Genomic DNA, 11,620 nt, shown 5'->3' on the forward strand with positions numbered 1-11,620 from the left:
CCCCTCCCTTTCTCCCGCCTGGTCTGTGAAGTTCCATTATAGCATTCAACTCATATTCAAGGTATGTAGCTTATCTTTCCTATGGTGATTGTTTGTTTCAATCTAGGGTTCATGGTCTTTATTTTTTCTGTGCTTTCTTTGTCTTGTTTCCTTCGTGATATCTTCGCCTGGTATGCTCGATGTTTTTGCTGGGAGTGGTGTGTTAAAATCGAAAACTGACTGAAATTGTTGAGTGATTGAGTTTTTAACCAAGTTAGAGGGCGTCAGTTATGAAGTGGTTATTGTGTTACCTACCAACTGTTCGATGAAATGCCAAATAGGACTATTGGATATCACAATGGCTTGGCAGGCATTACGACCTTCGTGTTGTTTTGCCCACCCAATGTTTTCCCTAGTCTAACCCAAGCCGACAAGGGGTGAAGTCTGAGTAACCCCAACATACGTGTCCATTGGCACAACGACCACAGAGCATTCAGGAATTAAAGAAAATGCCTGCCCAAAAATATTCGACGATCAATTCGACGGCCCGTTGATTCAATCGACGGACCGTCATATTCAACGTTGAATGACGAATGTCTAAAGAACTTGCCAATCACAGCATAGACGGTGGATTCGATGACTCGTCGAGTAAATCGATGAGACGTCTTTTTCACCGTCGTTTGGTTGAATATTCCAGTGGCATATTGAGCATGTAATGAGATCGACGATGAGATCGACGTTCCGTCGAATTAATCGACGAGGCGTCTTTATCACCGTCGATTTGCCGATAATTCCAGTGACTACCACACGATCGACGGTGCGATTGACGAAGTGTATAACGGTTCAACGACGTTTCGTTGATCTATTCGACGATTCTGTGGCAGATCGACGACAACTGGCACCTCTACCAAGGATCGCATTTTATTTATTTTTAACTGATTCTTCTATGCTTCAATAGTGATCTTACGGATGAAGTGTATTATTTTCTCAGGAATGGCTCAAAAGAAGAACGTCAAGAGGGGTGCTGGTCCCAACCAAGGCCGAAGTAGGGGTCAAACTAGAGATGATTCCGCGACGGAACCTCAAGCGGCAGTACCAACAACTAGATCGCGGGCCCTGACCACCACTACCGAAGCAGAATCACCCACTGAGGTCGCCTCTCAGTCTGTAGCAGGGACTTCGTTCTCCACAACCGCTGATTCCAGCGATGGAGCAATACAACAACCAGCCGCATCTGAGCGAAATTCAGACGAGGATCAAGAGCGGCTGCGACTGCAAAAGATGGAGGTAGCTGCAGTCCGTTTCCCCTATGCCGGATGCAGAAAATACTATATTCAAGGTGTCACAGTACTCAGCAGGGGTCATCCAAGGAGAAACATTCAAGAAGAAGAACAAATCAACACGAGCGGCTTAGAGAACTACCCTCGCATTACGGATCTCATCCAGCACTATCATCTTGAGGCATTTACACAGCCTCCTGGCGATTATTGCCCGACCATGGTGCGGGAATTCTATGCTACCTACAGGGCAATGCTCGATCAGCGGTATAAGAACAAGCAAACTTTGAAAGCCGCCCCTCCTTTGGATGAGGTCTATGTTCGGGGTGTCCATGTTGATATCTCAGCCCGCACAATCAACAGGTTTTATTTTGGTGATGATTTCGTCGCACCAATCACAGTGGAGTTCGATGATAAGTTTGAGAGACGAGCTGAGCAATCCGTGCGGGAATGGTTTGCAACAATGATGGCTCGAGGACCGGCAGATGAGGCGCCTTGGGTAAAAAAATTAGATGCCCACATTCGTAAGGCAGATATCAGCTTGGAAGCTAAATTCTGGTGGAACTTCGTCATTTATCGGGTTCTGCCCACGGGAGCAGATAACATAGTTACACCAGACAGGGCAGTGGTCGTGGCTGCAATGCTATCGCGGTACCCAATCAACTTCGGTGATTTGATCAGCAAGACCATTCGGCAACGCGTACCGCAAGCAGCGACGACATTGGTATTCCCCTGCCTCATCACGCAGTTGTGTCGATTGGCCCAGGTGAGGCATCTTGAGGCATTTGCCGAGACTCACCAGGCCACAAAAGTGTGGCATCATGCGGAGTAGGGATGAGACCCTCCGTACATCTCAGACCTCCAGTACTTCACTAGTAGAGTTCATGAGTGAGGGGGCTGACCAGGCTGAGCAGGTCACACATTCAGCACCTTCCGGCACAGCAGGATTGTCCCCCACAGAGGCCTCCACACCATCCGTGGCTGACGCTGCCCCTTCTTCTGAGGCACCATCCCGACCCGCTGTTCCACCTCCATCTCATATTCCGCCTTCAGCGGCAGCATCATCTTCAGAGGATCTCTTTGTCCTCAACCGACCCAATTTTCGACAATTTGCAATCAAAGCAGAGCGGGCTGATCAGCAGGCTACCCGAATAGTGGAACAGTTGGGTCGGTTCGTCAAGCGAGCGATTACACCAGAGTTAGAGCCCCTTCAGGAGGCTATGGAGAGGCATCATGCTCGTGTCAATGCACGACTCGACAGTCTGGAGATGCGCATACTCACCGTTGAAAAGAAGACCGAGTCTGGCTCTTCAGGAGATTTGAAGACCGAGCTTAACCAGATCCGAGCTGAGATTGAGGCCCTTCGGAAAAGAGAGTCATTTGTTGTGGACGACCTGACACCACCTGCACCAGTCACCAGCATTTCCGATTTGATCAGAGTGGTTGATTTGGTGACTGAGGATGAGCCTGGGGAGAGTCGCAAGAGAAAGCGGCCTGTCAAATTGGCTGATGATGAGGATGAGGAGGATGACCATGATGATGACGACTTACAGCTACAGGAGGGTATTCGGCGATCATGCCTAGACATGAGATTCACCGGCGCCTCCTCCAGTACTAGTGCTATCCCAGCGCCTGTCAGGCCGATCACGATAGCTCCTCAGGACCTGCTGCCACAGAGCCAGTCAGCTACAGAGCCAGCTGCGGAAGAACCACCTCCGCAGAAACAACAGGATTAGAGTATTTCAGGTTGGCACCACCATCATGGGGTGATGGTATGATTTTTTATGCATTAGGGACAATGACATTTGTTTTTTGCTGGGGGTGGAGCAACCTGACATATTGTTCAGTGTTTATATTTATTTTATGGATATTTTTAGTTGTTTTATGAATTAAAGTAATTGTGACTCTCATGGTTGTTGCATTTTGAACGTATGGCATGGATTTTTGGCCCCTCCAAAATGTGATTGCATATCTCGGGATATAACGAATTGACATGTATGGTTCTTTTTGTGACATTATAGATATTGAAGTGTATATGAATTGAGTGTTCAAATCCTTATGCCACTGTGAGTGTGAGAACTTATTCTGTTCATTATTAGCAAGTGTGGATCCAGAACTTGCCTGGTGAGTCATGCTAGATTGCTTAGGACGGTCGGTTGTGAAGTGATCATAGGCTTTCTTTGTATAAACCCCAAAGTCTGTTTATCGTAAATGAGCTTAGCCCGCACAGAAAATGATCCCTAGTCTCCCATTTTGAGCCTATAGACTTTTTCTTCGATTAACCATGAACTAACCTCCGTTCCTTCTGTGAATAAACCCATTTGGCACCACGTCCCTCCTTGACACTGAAGAATGACAAATGAGGCTAAAAGCCTAAATTTAGGGGTGATAAGTAAAAGATGCGGAAAATGAGGTCAAAGGCCTGTTGGGGGTGATCGCAAATATTAAGGGGCATGATTCAGCGTTTAAAAAAATAATAAAATATATATATATATATAGGTATATAAGCTCTAAATAAATCCACGCTGAAGATGGAAGGTCGAAAATGATAAGAAGAATGGTGAATGAAGTAAAAAAAAAATAAAAAATAAAAAAAAATAAGAGGTGTCAACGAGGATGAGTCACTAATTCCCAAATGAGTATCCTATCCGTCCCCGAGCCTACATTACAACCCAAGAACGAGTCCTATAGTGATCACAACTTAACCATCTGAAAGTGTTGGGCAGTGAAATTAAAGGCAAGCATATGGTATCTGTACTGGTAAATCGTGAATTTCTTTGAGAGCGCGAGTGCTTCCCATTCTCATCTATTTTCATCCCATTTCTTACTGTCACAAACTGTGCGTGGAGCATTTTCTAAGCTGGTGAGGGCAAAATGGTGAATACTCATACGCATGAATGCTTCTAATAATGTGATGTCATCAATTGAAGCATCAGGGTAAATTCTAATGAACTTGTTTTGAAAGAACCGTGTTTAAAATACACATGCTGGTAACAATGAGCAACCACCATTGTAGTCACTTTTACTTTATTGTTAGCATAGTTGCAATTTTAGTTTGTAATTGTTTTGTCTGGCTTGCTTGAGGACAAGCAAAGATCTTAAGTTGGGGGTATTGATGTGCCGCGAATTCGTGACACATTTGATGTTTTTTTACTATGAAATTTGGCTGTTTTTAAGTGAGTCTGGTTCTCTTTGATATGTTTTGGTTGTGTTTTAGGAAAGTAATGGCCCAGAAGCAAAGAGCAAAGAACAACAGAAAAATTGGCCAGAAAGGAGAATCAACGGTTCGTCGAATTGATCGACGAACCGTCCTTTGAACCGTCGAATAGCATGATTTTCCAGAGAGGACGAAGTTGAGGACGACAAAGGACGGTGGAATCGACGTAACGTCGATCAAACGACGGACTGAAAGACGGTTCGTCGTTTGTGTCAACAGTAGGACCTCTCAACAGAGGAGAAATCGACGGATTACTCGACGAAGGGTCGAATCGATCGACGGTAACGTCGAATGGCACACTGAGCTGAAGAGATAAAAGACGAAGACATCGACGGATCGTCGAATGATCGACGGTCCGTCGATTTTGCTATTCGGGGGCAATTTTGTCAGCTGTTTCTGTGCGTTTTTGGAGCCTATTTAAAGAACAATTTTAGGTCATTTAAAAAAAAAGAGTTTTAGCATATAACACAAAAACTAAGAAGTCCCATTGGTTGTTGGAGCATTTAAGGCAACAACTTCACTCTCATTCCATCTTGTAATTGCATTGTAAGTTCATTATGTTTACTTGTAAGTTTTCTTTGTTATCCAGAATTATGAGTAGCTAATTTTGAAGCTAAAGTTGTGGAACCCATGATGGATATTGTGTGAATGGATTTCTATTATTGATATATGCATAATGGTTGTTATTATTTATTCCATCTTTGTGATTTAGTGTTGGATGATGATTGCAAGCATTATCCTAAGCCATTATATTAACTGTTCTTGGGAAAGAAAGTTAATATGGGTAAGATTGAATAACAATGACTCGAGGCGTTAACCCTTGTTTAATAGACTAACTTAGGAATAAAAACAAGTCTAAATTGGCATTGTTGGTCATTCTTCGATTGCAACTCTTTTACATTCGGAAGAATCATGAAGAGGTAATACGACTTAACTGTTGGAAAACATTAAGAAGTCCTTAATAGACCAAGTGCATATTCATAGAACAACCATTAGAAGTATATCGCTTTGAAACCTGAAGCATAATATCTAATCAAATTGGGGAACACAACCTTAGTCTCTCTCTCTCAAATTAATTACATTTTAAGTCAAAGTATTAAATTACATTATTCAACAATCAATTCAAACTATCCGGAATAGGATTAAAGCATTTAAAGACCGGTATCGCATACGTTTAGTACTCTTTTCTCTCCATATTCCCTGTGGGATTCGACCCCAACCTTGTTGGGTTACTATATTTGACGACGTCCGCTTTACGCCATTAATAGGTGTAATTTGAGCGTATCAATAGGGTAAATCCACACGAGTAGAAATCAATAAGAGTAACTCAACCCATGTAATCACCAAACGCAACCGTAAATCACAAATTATCTCAACTCTATCACATATCTGTACACACATGCTAAATGGTAGTGTTTGACTCATTAGCCATGACATGTAGGGGACCCATAGTGTCCATGTACCCTGGCTTCGGAATCTTACCTCGGATCACGAACCTTTAACGTAGGTCACATCCTCACCCTGTATCAAATGTGCCTTTTCATATTTATAATATCTTTCTCAAAACAATGCATTTCCGTTCCACAATCAATAAGGAATGTGAACAATCAATACATCAATATCAGGGAGCACAAGTCACCATGTCACAAGTCATATCAAGACTCAACAATCAATAACATGAATAAGAGAATTCTCCAAGTCACCAAGAAGAGTATTTATGAAATCCTTCTTTATCATTTCATATTAGTTCATCACATAATTGATCAATCAATATCAAACTATAGGAATTATCAACCCAACTTTATGTCCGAAGCCCTAATCATGCTTCTCCTATCAATTTCGTAACACATACAATCAACTAATCAAAGTCTAACTCAAGTAGACCGTAACGTACCTCAAAGAAGAACTGGAACAATGTAATCACTCCACGATAGCTTTCCCCTTTCGTAAAGCTTCTGAAAGTTTAAAGTCTAGAAATATAAAACTATATGATTATTCAAATCATCTACTCAAATAATACAACACTTTAGGGAAAAGAACCCAACTACTTCTACCTTTTTCAAATGGGTGAACTATCACTAAGCGTTATTTCATCATAATATCAACCCCAATAGTCATATTCTATCCGTTCATGGGCTTTCTAATTATTCCAACCCTTTTAAAAGCAGTTTTTATGCCAAAGTCATCATCTTTATGAAACCCTAGGTCTCATTCAACAAGTTCCATCATTAATATACAAGTTCTCATCCTAGGAAGTGATAATCTATACTCCTAGATGATTAAACAACGATAAATTCAACAATCCATTCATTATTCAAGGGCTTCTTAAGTTCTAGGGTTTTAGCCCTTTCATTCGCCATTTATGGACCTTTAACTAATCATGGAATCTATTATGAGGATGGAATTAACAAAAGTCAAGGGTTGAGACTTACCTTTCAAGCGTACTTTAGCCCTAGCCTTAGAATTTCACCACAACGGTTCTTGGAAACTGTTTTGGTGTTATGTGGCGACTGGGTTCAGAATAAGGAATATAAAACTCAGATTCCGCCTTCCATCGACCGCTGTAGAGGTCAATGCTTCGCTATAGCAGGAAGGCTCCCGCTATGGCAGACCTCATTAAAGTCCCGCCTCCCCGCGGAGGCGACCCCCTAACCGCTAAGACGGACCCGCTACTGCAGTTCCACACCCGCTGCAGTGGTCCATTTTGACCAGTAGCTCAGTTGTTTTACACCAATTTCCACCCAAAAATACCAACACCAATCCAAGGCCCTACAGACGCAAACAAAACATGAAAAGACACATAAAATCATGTACGGTCTCACCCATGACCTCAGAATTCCCAACAGGGGTTTAGTTTTCTAAGTCACCCCCCATAACGACCTAGCGGGTCGTTACATCATATACCAATTAAACAACCGTTCATCCCTGAACGGACGAAAGAAACAACAAGTGAAAGGTACTCAGTCAAAAGCTAGGGATAATTCTTTCGCATACTGGATTCTGTCTCCCAAGTAGCTTCCTCAACGGGACAGTTCTTCCACTGAACCTTCATTGACGCTATTTCCTTCGACTTCAACTTACAAACCTCTCTATCTAGTATAGCAATAGGCCCTTCCTCATAGGACAGATTCTCATCCAACAAGACAGAATCCCAACGAATGATAAACGAACCATCACCATGATATCTTTTCAACATAGAGACATGGAATACTGGATGAACGCCTGACAAACCTGGGAGTAAAGCCAACTCATAGGCTACAACTCCCACATGATTGAGAATCTCAAATGGACTAATGAATCTGGGACTAAGCTTACCTTTCATCCCAAATCTCATCACACCCTTCATGGATGAGACCTTTAACAATACTTGTTCTCCCACCATGGACTCGAGATATCGGGCCTTTCGATCCGCATACTCGTTCTATCTACTCTGAGCAGCCAAGAGCTTTTCTTGAATCCGCTGACTTTATTTAGTGACTCCCTTAAAAGATATGTACCCCATGGCCTTACCGAAAGCATTAAACCATCCAATAGGAGACTTACATCTCCTCCCATAAAGATCCTCGAACGGGGCCATATCAATGCTCGAGTGATAACTATTGTTCCATGTAAACACAGCCGATGGTAATAACTGATCCCAATGGCCTCCAAAGTCAATCATACAAGCTTAGAGCATATCCTCTAGGACCTGAATAGTCTGCTCAGACTGACCATCTGTCTGAGGGTGGAAAGTTGTACTAAGGTCTAATCTAGTACCTAATTCCAAATGCAAATTCTTTCAAAATCGAGATGTAAACATCATGCCTCTATTGGATATGATCGAAATAGGAACCCCATACAGACGAAAAATCTCTCAGATATAAATCTGGGCTAACTTTTGGGCGGTATGGGTAATCTGAACCGGTATGAAATGGGTAGACTTGGTCAATCTATCAACAATGACCTAAATCGAATCAAACTTACCCAAGGTCTTTGGAGGACCAACCACGGAGTTCATCGCTATCCCTTCCCACTTCCAATCTGGAATGTGCATCCTCTGAAGTGTACCTCGGGTCTCTGGTGCTCGTACTTCACCTGCTGGCAATTCAAACACTGTGCAACGAACTCAACAATATAGCGCTTCATCCTGGCCCACCAACAGTGCTGCCTCAGGTTACGATACGTCTTGGTAGCACCAGGATGAATGAAATATCTAGAACTGTGAGCCTCTGCCAAAATGGTCTTAATCAAATCATCAACACGGGGAACATAAACACGCCCCTTGATTCTCAAGACCCCCTTATCATCAATCACGACCTTGTTGGCCTCACCATGCAAGACTTTATCTCGAATCTTACACAAACCCGCATCTTCGAACTTCCTGTCCTTAATCTGCTCCGGAAACGATGATCTCGCCTTAATACAAGCCAACACTCTACTTGAACCAGACACATCAAGCCTCATGAAACTGTTAGCCAGAGTTTGGACCTTCTTGGCCAATGGACGCTCTGGCGCAATTAAACGAGCCAGACTTCACATACTAGTTGATTTCCTGCTCAAGGCATCCGCCACCATATGTGCCTTGCCAGGATGATACAAGATAGTAATATCGTAATCCTTAAGTAACTCCATCCATCTCCGCTTCTTAGAATTAAGATCCCTCTGAGTAAACACATGCTGAAGACTGCGATGATCAGTAAATACCTCACAACGGGCTCCATAAAGGTAGGGCCTCCAAATATTCAACCTGAACACCACTGCTGCCAACTCCAAATCATGAGTAGAATAGTTCTTTTCATTAACCTTCAGCTGTCTGGAAGCATGAGAAATCACCTTATTTTTCTGCATTAAAACAACACCCAAACCAAAACGAGAAGCATCACAGTAAACCACAAAGTCCTTACCCTCCACGGGCAAAGATAGAATAAGAGTTCTGGTCAATAAAGTTTTGAGATTTTGGAGGCTCTCCTCACACTCGTTGGACCACTAAAAAGGCACCTCTTTCTATGTCAAACGGGTCAAGTGTGAAGCAATAGAGGCAAACCCCTTCACGAACCGACGGTAGTAGTTATTCAAACCCACGAAACTGCGAATCTCTGTCATGGAAGTAGGCCTGGCCCAATCCCTCGTTGCCTCATTTTTCTTTGGATACGCCATAATCCCCACCTTTGAAACCACCTACCCTAAAAAGGACATACATATAAGCCAAAACTCATACTTAGAGAACTTGGCGTACAATTCCTTGTCTCTCAGATTCCCAAGGATGACTCTCCGGTGTTTTTCGTGATCTTCTTTATTCTTTGAATAAATCAGGATGTCATTAATAAACACTATCATAAAAGAGTCCAAGTATGACTTAAAAATGACATTAATCAAATCCATAAAAGTAGTTGGGGCGTTAATAAGCCTGAAAGACATAACCAGAAACTCATAATGGCCATACCTGGTCCGGAAGGTAGTCTTAGGAATATCCTCTGCTAAATTTTTAACTGATGATACCCCGAACTCAAGTCAATTTTTGAAAACATCGAAGCCCCCTGTAGCTGGTCAAACAAATCATGAATAAGAGGGATGGGGTACTTATTTTAGATGGTGCCTTTATTTAACTAGCGGTATGTTATATCCTACATTTTCAAACGTCGAATTATTTGTAAGCTGAGGTGGGGCCCACACGTCAAGATTTTTTTTTGGGACATGTGACAAATTATATGACTCACATATGTGAAGTTAAACACAACTCAAGAAGGACCCTTGGGCCAAATCAAAGTGGAAGCCCTCCAAAAGGACAATTTAAGGAAGCATTTTCGGATGATCTGACTTCTAGGGGAAAAAACAGTATTATAAGTTTGGAATTTGGGAAAACGTCCAGAAATAAAAGTTGTAGATAATTGAATTATCTTTCCATCCATAGGTCGTGGGCCCTCATACGATATCGGGATCAAACGTTATGACCGTTTTACGGAACGAACATCCAGTCAGGAATTTTAACCCTGCGCGAACGCGCAGAAGGAAATCATTTACTCTACGCGATCGCGCCAGAAGGCAGCGCGATCGCGATGAACACTTTTCCAGCTGCTTCTGGCAGCTTCCAAAACAATTATAAAGAGGGGGAGACCCCCCCATTTTCAGTCTAAAACCACGAACACCACCCCAAAAATCCCAGAAAACTCTCCAACTTTCCACCACCAAATTTTAGCCCAAACCAGGTATAATTTCCCAATTTCAGTCCGGATAGCGTATAATTTTCACTGCAGAATCGTATGGCGGTGTGTTGTGGCATAAAAATAAGGTGAAAAAGGGAAGATACAACAATATTAAAAGGAGAAAGGTATGAATCTCTTCCTTTTTGTGTTAATACTAGTTTATTTACGAAGAAGACGCGATTAAATAATTGTATATTGAGTTAATTAGTTAGGAAAGTTGGAAAACAACGTGTGGGCTGTTTTATGGAATATGTTGATATGAAAAAAAGGATATTATTGATGTTGGTATTGTTGTTGTGTTGTTGACTGCTGAATTAAAAATTCGGGCTAGGCATATAAGCAGGGGAGATGTTGCCCAAATTTCTGTAGACAAATAGTGAATTAAAGAATGCTAAAAGTCTTACTATTGACAATTGGTAAATGTGACCATTTGTAGATTTTGAGGGAAACGGGAATTGAATTTGGACAAGCGTAAGACGCAGCTAAGGTATGTAAAGTCTTTCCCTTCATTCTTAGGCATGTTCTAAACATAATAGGCTCGGCCGCGAGCCTTAAATACGACTCAGTTCCTCGGAATTCGATATGGAAATCTGCTCCAATTCCTTCAGTAAGATTGGAACCATGTCCTTATAAAATATCTTTAAAAGGTGCTTTTGTACGAAACCTTCCTAAACGGAGTCGAAATACTTCCGAATGATTATGGATGACCTCATAAGGTCTTTTATCAGTAATTTATGTATCTTGCCTCGAGTTGGTCCGAGGTGGGCCCACGGAGCCCCGATACCCCGTGAATGATCTAAATTGCCTCATTTCCATCCGTTTTTCACAGGCAACATCTGAACTATCATTTTGAACATAATATGACTGTTTTTATATAAATCTCACAATATGGTTCTGATATCTGAAAATCTAGTTCGGGTTATGATCTGTCGTACCTCCCCAAGTGACGTGTAGGCGCGTAGTTT

Source organism: Lycium barbarum, chromosome 3 (assembly GCF_019175385.1).
Source record: "Lycium barbarum isolate Lr01 chromosome 3, ASM1917538v2, whole genome shotgun sequence".
NCBI lineage: Eukaryota > Viridiplantae > Streptophyta > Magnoliopsida > Solanales > Solanaceae > Lycium > Lycium barbarum.